The sequence below is a fragment of the Emys orbicularis genome, chromosome 15 (assembly GCF_028017835.1).
Source record: "Emys orbicularis isolate rEmyOrb1 chromosome 15, rEmyOrb1.hap1, whole genome shotgun sequence".
Classification (NCBI taxonomy): Eukaryota; Metazoa; Chordata; order Testudines; family Emydidae; genus Emys; species Emys orbicularis.
The window spans coordinates 4,638,396-4,652,768 of record NC_088697.1 but is presented as its reverse complement, the minus strand read 5'-3'; the positions used below and the strand labels follow the sequence as shown (position 1 = coordinate 4,652,768).

The window sequence follows — 14,373 nt, the reverse complement described above, 5'->3', positions numbered from 1 at the left end:
TGGGTTGCCTGCCCGGTGCTCAAGGTGCAGGGGCCCATGCTCTGGGCACTGGAGCAGCTGGGGGCCATGCCACCCACCTGGCAGTCCAGGTGCTGGGACCACTGGAGGCCATGCCACCTGCCTACCTGGCATTTCCTCTAATTTGTGAGAGTGAATCTCAAATTGCTTATATTTGCATCCTTTTCTTTTTAATCATTAAACGCAGCTATCAAATTTTAGATGTTGCAGTTTCCTGTATAATTATCTAAGGCTTGGTCTACACTTGCCCCCCAAGTCGAAGTAAGGTACGCAAATTCAGCTACGTGAATAACATAGCTGAATTCGACATACCTTACTTCGAACTTACCGCGGTTCAGACGCGGTCCACACGCGGCAGGCAGGCTCCCCCGTCGACTCCGCGGTACTCCTCTCGTCTAGCTGGAGTACCGCAGTCGACGGTGAGCACTTCCTGGTTCGATTTATCGCGTCTGGTCTGGACTGATAGGGGCCATGATCACAGTTTTCAAGTACATAAAAGGTTGTTACAAGGAGGAAGGAGACACATTATTCTTAATCTGAGGATAGGACAAGACGCAATGGGCTTAAATTGCAGCAAGGGTGGTTTAGGTTGGACATTAGGAAAAACTTCCTAATTGTCAGGGTGGTTAGGCACTGGAGTAAATTTCCCAAGGAGGTTGTGGAATCTCTGTCAGTGGAGGTTTTTAAGAGCAGGTTAGACAAACACCTGTCAGGGATGGTCTCTAGATTATACTTATGAGTGCAGGGGGCTGGACTAGATGACCTCTCAAGGTCCCTTACAGTCCTATGATTCTATGATTTTGCATATTGGAGGTTGCAGGTGGGGGCGGGGTTAAATCCCCACCCCCCAGCCTCATCTGATCAGATCCATGGTCCCATTAAGCCTTGTATTTCCCCTCCCCCAGCAGATATCCTGTCTGTGGGAGTGGCCAATGCCAGAAATAGTAAAGGAAACTCTAACCCCTTCCCCACTGGCTGCACAATGACCCATTCCATATGTTATTACATGGGAACAGTCCCTCCTGAACCCCCAGCCACAGAGCAGTTTGAGAAATGAAGTGTGATGGTTAGCCCATCCCTTTAATCCCACTGCAGATACCCCATCCAAGAGTGGGTGCCCCAGTTGTGCCAGGCACTGCAGAGACCCCAACCGAAGGTGGGGACCCTGATTCTGCCAGGTGTTGTACAACTCATAGTGAGAGAGAGAGTCCTTGCTGCCAACAGCTCACAAGCGAAATAGACAAAGTGTGGGAGGGTGGTTCCCATTTTACAGATGGGGAAACTGAGGCCCAAAGATGTGATGTAATTTGTCCATGTTTGCACAGAGAATAATGGGGCCAAACTGGGAACTGAATCCAAATTTTCTGAGTCACAGCTTGGCCCTTAATCATAAGCCAAGCATTGTCGATTGCATGGCAGAGGCCTCAATGGGCAGTTGCAGAATCTCCTTCATTGGAGGATTTGAAGAAGGGATTATGCAAGCACCTGTCAGGTATGGTCTAGGGATACTTGGTCCTGAATCTTGGGGTCCCTCCCTGCCCTACCTTTCTATATGATTCTATTGTGTGGTTTTGTGCTGTGTTGTTCCACACTGAGCTGTTTTGCATAGTGTCACTTTGCACTCTGATGCATTGTTTCACGTTCTATCATTTTTGCACTGCCTTGTGTTGCGTTGGTTTGAGCTGAGCTCTTTTGCAGTGCGTCATTTTGCCCTATGGCACGTTCATTTGACCTGTGCTGAACTGTAGGGCTTTGCACTCCTACATATTGTCACTTTGTGCTGGGGAATGTCATTTCATGCTGAATTGTTAGATGTTATATTGCGGTGCTTTCACTTTTGTTGTTTTTATATTCTAGTGCTATGGCATAGAATTATAGAGATGTATGGTTGCAAGGGACCTGGAGAGGTCATCAAGTCCAGCCCTCTCTGCTGAGGCAGGGCCAAGCAGAGGCAGTGCGTCAGGGGGGCATGTGGGGTCAAGTGCCCCAGCAGTCAGCTCAGGCACGGAGCAGTAGGAGAGAGCCAGAGCCAGAGCAGATTGTCTATGGGACCAAGTATATGTAGATTATCCTTGACAGAGATTTGTTCAACCTAGTCTTAAAAACCTCCGAGGACAGAGACTCCTAAGACACCCTTGGGAGCCCATTCCAGAGCTTAACTACCCTTATGGTTATAAAGCTTTTCCCAATATCTAACGTGAATCTCCCTGGCTGCAAATTAAGCCCATTACTTCTTGTCCTACCTTCAGTGGACATGGAGAACAATTGATCATCATCATATTTATAATGATCAAACTTTTCTCTCTGCAATCATCTGTTAAATGGTCATTATCCCCTCTCTTGCCTGGGGTAGAATGGAAGAGGAGAAAATCCTCTCTCAACTCTCATTGGAGGATGCAAATGTCAGTTTGTTCTCTCTTCATGTTTTACTGAAACTCAGGGTGTCATCCAGCGGGTAGCAATCGATCCAGTGGGGATCGATTTATCGCATCTAGTCTAGACATGATAAATCAACCCCCGAGCGCTCTCCCGTACTCCAGTACTCCAGCGCTGCAAGAGGCGCTGGCAGAGTCAACGGGGAAGCGGCAGCAGTTGACTCACTGCGGTGAAGATACCACGGTAAGTCAATCTAAGTTACGCAACTTCAGCTACGTGAATAACGTAGCTGAAGTTGACATACTTAGATTGACCCCCTTCCCCCAGAGTAGACCAGGGCTCAGAGAGAAGAAACATTACCTGCCTAAGATGGTAGAGAGGACAGAGAGTTTAGTTTATTTTGGGCTATGACTATAAGCAGAAGAGTGACACATAAGGGCTGTCGCTACTGCCCAACCTGGGGCTTGAAGTCATGACCATGGGATTAAAAGCATCATGCTCTACTGACTGAACTAAATCCATTCAGCTGTCTAGTCTCACTATACAATCAGCCCTGAGAGCATTTATTTGCAAGCTGAGGTTCCCTTTCTGACATTTGCCTTCTTTCCTGGTTTGTTATGTGTCCAGTGAGCAAACCGGAGCTGTTACAAGGCTGGTTAGATGCTGCTTTCTAGACCAGAGAGCTGGGGTTGATTTAGAATGCTGTTGCCATCAGCTGGTCAGAGAAATCAGGAAGGGAGGATGGAATTTAGGATTCTCCCACCATGGGGAGGTGCTGTTGGACTCATCTAGTGGGGGAGAGTCAGAAAAACGTCTCAGCTCCCAGAGAGGGGGCAGACAAGCCAGTTCCCTGCACACCACACACACATTTTCACAGGGAATCAGGTCCCCCTTGGGAAAAACTCAAAAGAAGCCTGGCCCCAGGAGTGTCAGAGAAGGGAATCACTGTTTGCCTTAAGAGGTGGGTGAGGGAAACCTGCAGGTCCTTAGATCCCTCCAGCATCTGATGAAACCATTTGTGAGGAAGGTCTGAGGAAGCTGAGGAGAGGGGAAAAGGGCTTGCAGCTTTTGTGCAATCACCATGCTCCCAGCAGAAGGATCCGGGGGGTTCAGCACTTGGGCTGCTTGCTGAGGACACAGAACTCACAAGATAGCAAAGCTCAGAGCCCCATTACACGGAGTCAGAATGCTATCAGCTCACACCAAGGGGGAGCAACACCCCTCCCTTGGTCTCTATGCCAGAGCTCCTATCAACTCAGTGTCCTTCCTGGAAAAGCGTCCAGGTCGGCTGCTGAGAGGGTTACAATGGGGTAAATGAGGGCAGAGGAGGATTTTTCATCATGGGTTTTCTTTGTGTTGCTCTGTGATCCTGCTAGAGGAAGCATCATTTGAGTTTATTTCAGTACCTTGGGTTGGACTCTGGTTGTGACCCTGAGCACAGGGGTTCCTGCACTCTCTGCTCTTAGCCCCTGAGGGAATGGACAAAGGAACAGCTTTAGAAATTGGACAGACAGAAAGTAGCCTAAGCAAGTGTAGCATAAGTGAGAAGAAAAGCAATACCATCATCTCCCTGGTGGTTTAGTGGTTAGGATTTGGCACTTTCACTACCATGGCCTGGGTTCAATTCCCAGTCAGGGAAAAGGGGCTTTCCTTCAATTATTCTTCACTTGTAATTTAAACAAATTCATGTTTTTTTCCTGATTCCCCCATCTTCTACATGATGTTGGGAAGGGCTTTGGAGACCATTAAAAAATCAAAGCTTTCCACTGACTAGTAGCAGAATGTGGGCATGTTTCCACTGTGCACCTCGAAGTCCAGGCTGCATGCCCTTTTACACAAATAGATATGTGCAAATTATTTCCCCCCCTTGCTAGCTAGTCTAACCAACATTATAATAACAATAATAGACTTTCAGCTTGACCCAAGATTAATATTTTTTTCCAATTTTCTTGCTGAAACAAAACCAAAAAATAATTTCGGGTCAACCAAAATATTTCAGCAAATAAAATATTAATCCAAAAACGTTCATCCCATTCTATATACCAGTTTTTGGAAGTAACCATCCCAGAGAAACTGAACATTAACCTTTTCCATTCCTGAGGTCTAGCTGCTGAAGTGTTCTAAGCATGGATGACGGGCCTTTCACCTATTGCCCACTGGTTACTACCTTGCTCAGGTATCTTCTGATGAAAGGCAATGTAGTATAGTGGCAGACCTACTTCTATCCCTCTGCCCACATAGGGGTGTTTGTTTCACATTGCATGTAAAAATACAATAAATGCATTTTGTTGGTACCTAAACCTGGGATCAAGATGAAACATTGTGACTGTAAGTCAATGAGAAAATCTCTGCTGAGTTCTACAGAAGGAAGGTTTTCTCATCAGGTTCTAGCACATGATAAAAGTTCTGAAGGTTCTTAGAGCTTCCAGATACATAGGCCAGAATTTTCAGAAGGTCTCACACTCATCTCTAGATCCAGATGTTCAGACGAACTCAGCTCCCATTTAGGCACCAAAAATTTGGCCAGGTTTTCAGAAAGGCTGAACACACTGAGGGCTGAGCTATTTTGAAAACAAAAGGTGGTAGCAGTTGTGGGTGCTGGTTGCTTGGCCATATGGCCCACTATGCAGGAGTTTGAGGTTCAATATTACTTTCTCAGAATGCTAGTAACCATCTTTTATTCACTTAAAAAGTGAGCAGGGAGACTACATATAAAAATCAGCTGTGCTTTAGAAGGTCTCTAGAAGTTGAAAGAGATGTGCCCTCTCCACCTCCCTGAAGAGTTCATAAGAAGTTAAAGAAAACTAAGATTGATAAATAGCTTGCCTAATAGTGTCAGGCTGGCCAAGTGGTTTAATGCCTCAAACTCATAGCTCTGTGTTTCTGTATTCTGGGCTCCATATAGAGATGGGTGTTCAAATTGTGCTCCTGACACAATCCTTGCTTTCTACCTGAAGAAATAGTCTCATTTCAATTTCTCCTGTAACATTATAACACCAACTGCTTAGCATTTCTATGATAGAAGTTGGAGAGAATTCAAACATCTTCAAAAGCAGTGCATTCAGGGCATCTAGTTGGGTAAATTCCAAGCTCCTTATCCAGAAGAGACTTGGCATAAATTGAGGGGAGGCAGGCTTGGCTATTCAATATACAAGGGGAGGGGGAAGGGTGCAATACATTAACAGTGTAGAATATGAGACTCATAATCCATGGTTTTGAGTCATAAATGGGTGCCCTACCTACTCCAATTGTGTGCTCTGAGAGTTATCTCCTTGCTTTTCTTTTAAGGCCAGGGAGGGATATTATAACCAAGTATTCTGGCAAAACTTTCTCCCCATCCTGGTCAGTGAACCCTATGGTGAGAAACTTTCTGTGTATTTGACTGCATTTCGGTTTCTTGCATTGTTGGAGGGGCCCGAGGCGCTGGAAGGGAAATGTCCACGGAAAACTCAGACATTGCTGTTCTCCAAAAAAAGGCAGGTATTAGTTAGACACTATTGCTTCTAGTATTCCTGTGGAATCTGAGTCTAGCTGAAGAAATCCTGTCTATTGTAGAGACAACCATTCCATTGTAAATGCAAACGAAATGAGAGCTGCAGCTCGAGTCAGCGCCTTTTTAAAATATTTGCTGAGAAAAAGGCCATTCTTTGCCTTTGTGATAAGGAAAAGGAGCCCTCTTTTCCTTTCAATTTCAAATGCGGAATTGAACCCAGTCCATGACTGTTAAAACACCAGAGCCCACCATTTAAAGCACCCAGTAGGGCTGTTTCTTTTTGACAGCTAGCTTTGGCTTTCTCAGACTCCTACTTTGCCAATGTCAGATCCTGGTCCAGTCTCTATTGCCCTGAGCCCAAAAAATGGACGGCATGGTGTCACAAACTCAAATTATGCTTCAGGTTCCTCCATCAGCATCACAGGAACAAAACAAAGAAATCACCAGAGGAGCAATTCTCCTCTGCTTTCATTTACCCCAGTGCAATCCTCTCTCCTTCTTCTTCTGTTTATAATCTGGAGGCTCCATCAGGGGAAAAAAATCATTGAGCTGACAGTATTTCTGGGATAGAAACCCAGAGAAGGGGGTTGATGTCAGATGGGATGCTGATTCATTATAACAGGTCTCTTGGCTTTAGTTGCGCCCTAGCGCAGATCTCATTTTGTCAGCTCTGTGCTCTCAGGAAGCTAACAAAGGGCTGAACCCTGCTTCTCTCGGGCCACTGGGAGCATGGTGATTGCACACCAGCTGCAAGCCCTTCTGTCCTCTCTTTGTCCTCCTCAGCTATCCCGGACCTTTTTCCAGAAATGGTTTCATCAGACGCTGGAGGGACCTAAGGACCTGCAGGTTTCCCTCACCCACCTCTTAAGGCAAACAGTGATTCCCTTCTCTGACACTCCTGGGGCCACATTTTCTTTGAGGAGCTTCTCCCCAGGGGGTCTGATGTCTTGCAAAAATGTGTGGTGGCTTGGGGGGGACCGACTTTTCTACCCCCTCTCTGGGAGCTGAGAAGCTTTTTCTGACTGTCCCCCACTATCTGAGTCAAACAGCATCTCCCCCTGGTGGGAGAATACTAAATTTTACCCTCCCGTGCTCGTTTCTCTGACCAGCTGGTAAATCAACCCCAGCTCTCGGGTCTAGAAACCAGCATCTAACCAGCCTTGTAATAGCCCCTGTTTGCTAGCTGGAGAGCGAAAGAACGAAGACAGAAGGCAAATGTCAGAAAAGGAATCTTAGTGTGCAAAGAAGCATCCTTAGGGCTCCTTTTACACTGTGACTGTGCCTTTGAAGAGTTGCTGTAGACAGCCTGGCTAACTCAATTGGTAGAGCATGAGACTCTTACTTTCAGGGCTGTGGGTTCAAGCCCCAGGTGGGGTCCTTGATCTTACTGCCTTAAGTGTCCTTTTTTGTTTATATGGTGAGCCCAAAATGAAATGCACATGTGACAATATAGTGGTTAGACATCTGCATTTCGGTTGCAGCAACCTTGGTTCAACTCTGAGTCACGGCAACCTTTCCATCAGCTCCAGACTTCTCATTTGCCACTTTCCAGGACTTCGCTGCCAGGAGGGCTCTCTCTGTCTTAAACAAGCGCTTACAAGGATTGGCCAGGAACTTCTTTTCTGTTTACAAGAAAGGGATACAAAATAGGGAGCCCACAGACAAGTTTCGTTCAGCAAGGAAAAACTGGCAGGCCAAGAGAGGATCTCTCCATTACTAGGAAGGCTCTTCAGCCAGCTCTTCCAAAAGGCCAGTCTCTAGAGGCTTTTGTAACATGATGTACCTCAAAATAGCCCCTGTAGCCCACATATTCATCATTCATATATGGTTGTGATATTTCATACACAGCATTCCTGTAAGTTATCATATGAAAAGTCATGATCTGCTGAAATCCATCATTCTGTCCAAATATGTACAGCATTAGGGTGTATGAAGTTATGCATTTTGCTGTATGGTTGTTACTGCAATATGCTATAAGTTTGCTAGTGACACACAAAGGACCCCTGCTCAGGAGGGTGTTCAACCTTCAGAACTAACATGCTGTGAGAAAGTGGAAATGTTGATAGCTCAAATAATTCAGTTTCTTCTGTGTCTTGTGTCTATCTGCTTTGTGTGTGTGACCGGTGGGGCTTTTTTTTTTTTTTTTTGCTTGTGGAAGGTTATAAAAAAAAATGGAGATATACCTATCTCATAGAAGTGGAAGGGACCCTGGTAGGTCATTGAGTCCAGCCTCCTGTCTTCACTAGCAGGACCAAGTACTGATTTTGCCCCAGATCCCTAAGTGGCCCCCTCAAGGATTGAACTCATAACCCTAAGGTTTAGCAGGCCAATGCTCAAATCACTAAGCTATCCCTCCCCCCAACCATGTTCAAGTGGTCTGTGGGGAGGGGCCAGACAAAACAGACACCCTGGCCTTCCAAGTTGGTGTTAGGCAAAGGAATAACAACCATGGTCCATAAAAAACAAAATATGTTACAGAAACAGTGGTGGAAACAGTGCTAGAGAAACTGGTAAATAATCACAATGCCTGGGCTTGGTGTCATCTGAAATACAAAATTCAAAAAGCAAAGCTCAGGGGAAATTTGGGGTTTATTCTCTGAGCTTAGCCATGCGCAATAGCAGAGAGCGCACTTTTAAAAGTCTCCCATCCCACAACTGGGGAAAGGAAAAGGATTCTTAGGTTTTAGCTTGAATTGAAGGAGGATGTCTGGACCATAGGGCCATGGACTGGCCTTTGCTAGAGAAACCAGTGATACACAGAACCAGGCTAAGAAAAATGTTTCCTGGAGTCAATAATTTCTCCCCTGGAATAGCAGCCATATCAGGTAGCTGGAAATAGCTCACAAGAAGAAGTAGAGCATTGGTGGTTCAGTAGCAGAAGTCTTAGGCCTGGTCTACACTACGAGGTTAGGTCGACTTTAGCCGCGTTAAATCGATTTAAGCCTGGACACGTTTACACGACGAAGCCCTTTCTTTCGACTTAAAGGGCCCTTTAAACCGGTTTCTTTACACCACCTCCGACGAGGGGATTAGCGATAAAATCGGCCTTAGGGGGTCGGAATTGGGTTAGTGTGGACGGAATTCGACGTTATTGGCCTCCGGGAGCTATCCCACAGTGCTTCATTGTGACCGCTCTGGACAGCACTCTCAACTCAGATGCACTGGCCACGTAGACAGGAAAAGCCCCGCGAACGTTTGAATTTCATTTCCTGTTTGCTCAGCGTGGAGAGCACAGGTGACCATGCAGAGCTCATCAGCACAGGTAACCGTGAAGGAGTCCCAGTCCCAGTCCCAGGATCGCAAAAGAGCTCCAGCATGGACAGAACGGGAGGTACGGGATCTGCTCGCCATCTGGGGAGATGAATCAGTGCTGGCCGAACTCCGAAGCAGTAAAAGAAATGGCAAAATATTAGAAAAGGTCTCCAAGGCCATGAAGGACAGAGGCCATAACAGGGACGCACAGCAGTGCCGCGTGAAAATTAAGGAGCTAAGGCAAGCCTACCACAAAGCCAAAGAAGCAAACGGAAGGTCCGGGGCTGAGCCGCAAACATGCCGCTTCTACGCGGAGCTGCATGCCATTCTAGGGGGTGCAGCCACCACTACCCCAACCGTGTGCTATGAGTCCCTCACTGGAGAAAGACACAGGGAAGCGGGTTCGGCGGACGAGGAAGATGAGGATGGAGAGAACATAGATAGCTCACAGCTGCAAGGAAGCGGAGAAACCGGTTTCCCCAACAGCCAGGATATGTTTATCACCCTGGACCTGGAACCAGTAACCCCCGAACTCACCCAAGACCCTGTGGGCACACAGGGGACCTCTGGTGAGTGTACCTTTGTAAATATTACACATGGTTTAAAAACAAGCGTGTTTAATGATTAATGATTAATTTGCCCTGGCAATCACGGCCAGTACAGCTACTGGAAAAGTCTGTTAACGTGTATGGGGATGGAGCGGAAATCCTCCAGGGACATCTCCAGAAAGCTCTCCTTCATGTACTCCCAAAGCCTTTGCAAAAGGTTTCTGGGGAGGGCTGCCTTATCCCGTCCGCCATGGTAGGACACTTTACCACGCCAGGCCAGTAGCACGTAGTCTGGAATCATTGCATAACAAAGCATGGCAGCGTATGGTCCCGGTGTTTGCTGGCATGCAGACAACATCCATTCCTTATCGCTCTTTGTTATCCTCAGGAGAGTGATATCATTCACGGTCACCTGGTTGAAATGGGGCGATTTTATTAAGGGGACATTCAGAGGTGCCCCTTCCTGCTCTGCTGAACAGAAATATTCCCCGCTGTTAACCACGCGGTGGGGGGGAGGGGTGAAGTGACCATCCCAGAGAATTGGGTGTGTGGGGGAGGGGAGTTAGTTGGGTTTGTGCTGCATGTTAAACCTGAAACCGCAGCCCCTCCTTTTACATTGCAAACCCATTTTAAATGGCCAACCCAACGGGTGCTTGGTATGGTTAATGAGAGCAGTACTGTTTTAAACCATCCCCACTTGTTAACAAGGTTAAAAAAGCCAAAAGACTGTGTCTTACCATGGCTGCCTGCAAGCTGAAATCTGTGGCCTGGCACTGCGTGAGTGATCTCTCACACAAAAGCGGCAGGCCCTCAATATAAGAGGAAAAATGCGACCTTGTAACGAAAGCACATGTGCTGTGTGATGTGAACAGCAAAATCTAACGTGAAAGACTGTACCCATTGTTCTCTAAAATGTATCTTTTTTAACCACCTCTCCCTTCTCCTCCACCAGCTGCAAATGTTTCACCTTCACAGAGGCTAGTGAATATTCGAAAACGGAAGCGAAGGACGCGTGACGAAATGTTCACTGAACTACAGACTGCCTCCCACGCTGACAGAGCACAGCAGAATGCGTGGAGGCAGTCAATGACTGATTTTAAAAAAGCCCAATATGAGCGAGAGGAGAGGTGGCGGGCTGAAGAGCAGAGGTTGCGTGCTGAAACGCGTGCTGAAGAGGAGAAGTGGCGTCAGCTTGTAATCAGAAAGCAAGAGTCGATGCTCCGGCTGCTGGAGCATCAAACTGATATGCTCCTGCGTATGGTTGAGCTGCAGGAAAGGCAGCAGGAGCAGAGACCGCCGCTACAGCCCCTCTGTAACCAACAGCCCTCCTCCCCAAGTCCCATTGCCTCCTCACCAGACGCCCAAGAACACGGTGGGGGGGCCTCCGGCCACCCAATCACTCCACCCTAGATGATTTCCACAGCAATAAGTTTTAAAGTTTTAAAGTTTTAAAGTGCAGTGTGTCCTTTTCCTTCCCTCCTCCCCCACCCATCCCGGGCTACCTTTGCAATTATCCCCCTAGTTGTGTGCTGAATTAATAAAGAATGCATGAATGTGAAGTAACAATGACTTTATTGCCTCTGCAAGTGGTGCTTGAAGAGGGGAGGGTAGGGGAGGGTGGGGTGCTTGGTTTACAGGGAAGTAGAGTTAACCGGGTGGGTGGGGGGTTGGCGATTTCATCAAGGAGAAACAAACAGAAGTTTCACACCGTAGCCTGGCCAGTCACAAAACTAGTTTTCAAAGCTTCTCTGATGCGCACCGCGCCCTGCTGTGCTGCTCTAACCGACCTGGTGTCTGGCTGCGCGTAATCAGCGGCCAGGCGATTTGCCTCTACCTCCCACCCCGCCATAAATGTCTCCCCCTTACTCTCACAGATATTGTGGAGCGCACAGCAAGCAGCAATAACAATGGGGATATTCTTTTCGCTAAGGTCTGAGCGAGTCAGTAAGCTGCGCCAGCGCGCTTTTAAACGCCCAAATGCACATTCCACCACCATTCGGCACTTGCTCAGCCTGTAGTTGAACAGGTCCTGACTCCTGTCCAGGCTGCCTGTGTACGGCTTCATGAGCCATGGCATTAAGTGGTAGGCTGGGTCCCCAAGGATCACGATAGGCATTTCAACATCCCCAACGGTTATTTTCTGGTCCGGGAAGAAAGTCCCTTCCTCCAGCTTTCGAAACAGAACAGAGTGCCTGAAGACGCGAGCATCATGTACCCTTCGCGGCCAGCCCACGTTGATGTTGGTGAAACGTCCCTTGTGATCCACCAGGGCTTGCAGCAGCATTGAAAAGTACCCCTTGCGGTTTATGTACTCGGTGGCTTGGTGCGCCGGTGCCAAGATAGGGATATGGGTTCCGTCTATCGCCCCACCACAGTTTAGGAATCCCATTGCAGCAAAGCCATCCACTATGTCCTGCACGTTTCCCAGAGTCACTACCCTTGATATCACCAGGTCTCTCATTGCCCTGGCAACTTGGATCACAGCAGCCCCCACAGTAGATTTGCCCACTCCAAATTGATTCCCGACTGACCGGTAGCTGTCTGGCGTTGCAAGCTTCCACAGGGCTATCGCCACTCGCTTCTCAACTGTTAGGGCTGCTCTCATCCTGGTATTCTGGCGCTTCAGGGCAGGGGAAAGCAAGTCACAAAGTTCCATGAAAGTGCCCTTACGCATGCGAAAGTTTCGCAGCCACTGGGCATCGTCCCAGACCTGCAACACGATGCGGTCCCACCAGTCGGTGCTTGTTTCCCGGGCCCAGAATCGGCGTTCCACGGCATGAACCTGCCCCAGTAACACCATGATTTCCACATTGCTGGGGCCTGTGAGAGGTCCATGTCAATTTCCTCATCACTATCGTCGCCGCGCTGCAATCGCCTCCTCCCCCTCAGCTGGTCCTGGTTTTGCTTTGGCATGTCCAGGCTCTGCATATACTCCAGGACAATGCGCGTGGTGTTCATAGTGCTCATAATTGCCGCGGTGATCTGAGCGGGATCCATGATCCCAGTGATAGCTATGGCGTCTGGTCTGAAAAAAGGCGCGAAACTAGTATCTAAAGACCAGGGGAAGAATGGAGGGAGGGAGGGAGGGAGGGGCGAGTGACGACATGGCGTACAGGTACAGGGAATTAAAATCAAGAAAGGTGGCTGTGCATCAGGGAGAAATACAAACAACTGTCACACAGAATGCACCCCCCCGAGATTGAACTCCTAAGCCTGGGTTTAGCGGGCCGTTGATTTGACGGAGGAAAGGAAATGAATACAGAACAAATCTATTTTTTACATCTTAAGACGACAGTGCAGCATGACTGATAGCCCTCGGCATTTTCTGGGCGCTTGGCAGCAAATACTGGGCGCGTACGAGTATGATGATGATGGATACCAATCATAATATACTATTTATTGCCAAAAGGCAAGGGGTTGCTGCTGTGTAGCAATGTAACCCTACATGTGCCAGCCACATCTCTGCCAGCACCCAGATCGCCCTCGGCCTTTTCTGGGTGCTTAGCAGACAATACTTGGCAGAAAATAGTATACTATGACTGGTAGCCATCATTATCCAACGAGGACGGTTAAAGGCAAGGGGTTGCTGCTGTGTAGCAATGTAGCCCCACGTGTGCCAGCCATATGTCTGCCAGCACCCAGATCGCCCTCGGCCTCTTCTGGGTGCTCAGCAGACAATACTTGGCAGAAAATAATATACTATGACTGATATCCATGATTGTCCGACGAGGACGGTTACCAGTCGTAATAAACCATCTACTGCCAAAAGGCAAGGGGCTGGTGCAATGCAGCCCTACGGCTGCCAGCCCCACAGCTACCAGCATCCCGATCGCCGATGAAGGCTATCACTCATGCTGCACCGTCTACCGCCAAAAGGCAGTTATCTGCTGCTGCTGTGTAGCAATGCAGTCCCACGTCTGCCGGCACCCGGAAGACATATGGTGACGGTGAGCTGAGCTGAGCGGGCTCCATGCTTGGCGTGGTATGTTGTCTGCACAGGTAACCCAGGTAAAAAGGCGCGAATCTATTGTCTGCCGTTGCTGTGATGGCGGGGGAGGGGCCTGACGCAATGTACCCAGAACCCCCCGCGGCACTGTTTTGCATCATTCGGGCATTGCGATCTCAACCCATAATTCCAATGGGCGCCGGAGACTGCCGGAGACTGCGGGAACTGTGGGATAGGTACCCATAGTGCAATGCGCCGGAAGTCGACGCTAGCCTCGGTACTGTGGACGCGGTCCGCCGACTTCATGCACTTAGAGCATTTTATGTGGGGACACACACAATCGGCTGCATACAACCGGTTTCTATAAAACCGGCTTCTATAAATCTGACCTAATTTTGTAGTGTAGACATAGCCTTAGATACAGCATGGGAGGTCTAGGTTTGTTTTCTGGCTAATAGAGGGCTCAGTTTTATCGCCTCAAAATTTCAATAGAAAAATTCAGACCCAAACTGTGTGGTGGGGAGATTCGTGGGGGTTTCTTTGGTTTTGATTCGGTTTCATTTGTTTTTCTCATTTTAAAAGACCTTGATCACTTTGATGGGAAAAATGTTTGTACGATGCCAAGGAAAAATTAGAAAAGCTAAAAATCTGCCAGGGAGTTTCTTAGGCTATTTTTAGAAAAAGTCATGTTCAGGTCACGGACAATAAACAAAAATTCATGGCCCGTGACCTGTCCCTTT

At 48.0% G+C, this 14,373-nt stretch overlaps 1 protein-coding gene and 1 non-coding gene across 2 annotated transcripts in view; both read left to right on the top strand.

Moving 5' to 3' along the window:
• Positions 1 to 14,373, top strand: part of LOC135889361 (zinc finger protein 93-like) — a 419,634-nt gene that overhangs the window by 157,131 nt on the left and 248,130 nt on the right. The gene's annotated exons all lie outside the window — the stretch shown is intronic.
• On the top strand, positions 3,962 to 4,033 carry TRNAE-UUC (transfer RNA glutamic acid (anticodon UUC)). Its single transcript has one exon. It is a non-coding gene; the product is annotated as a tRNA-Glu (tRNA).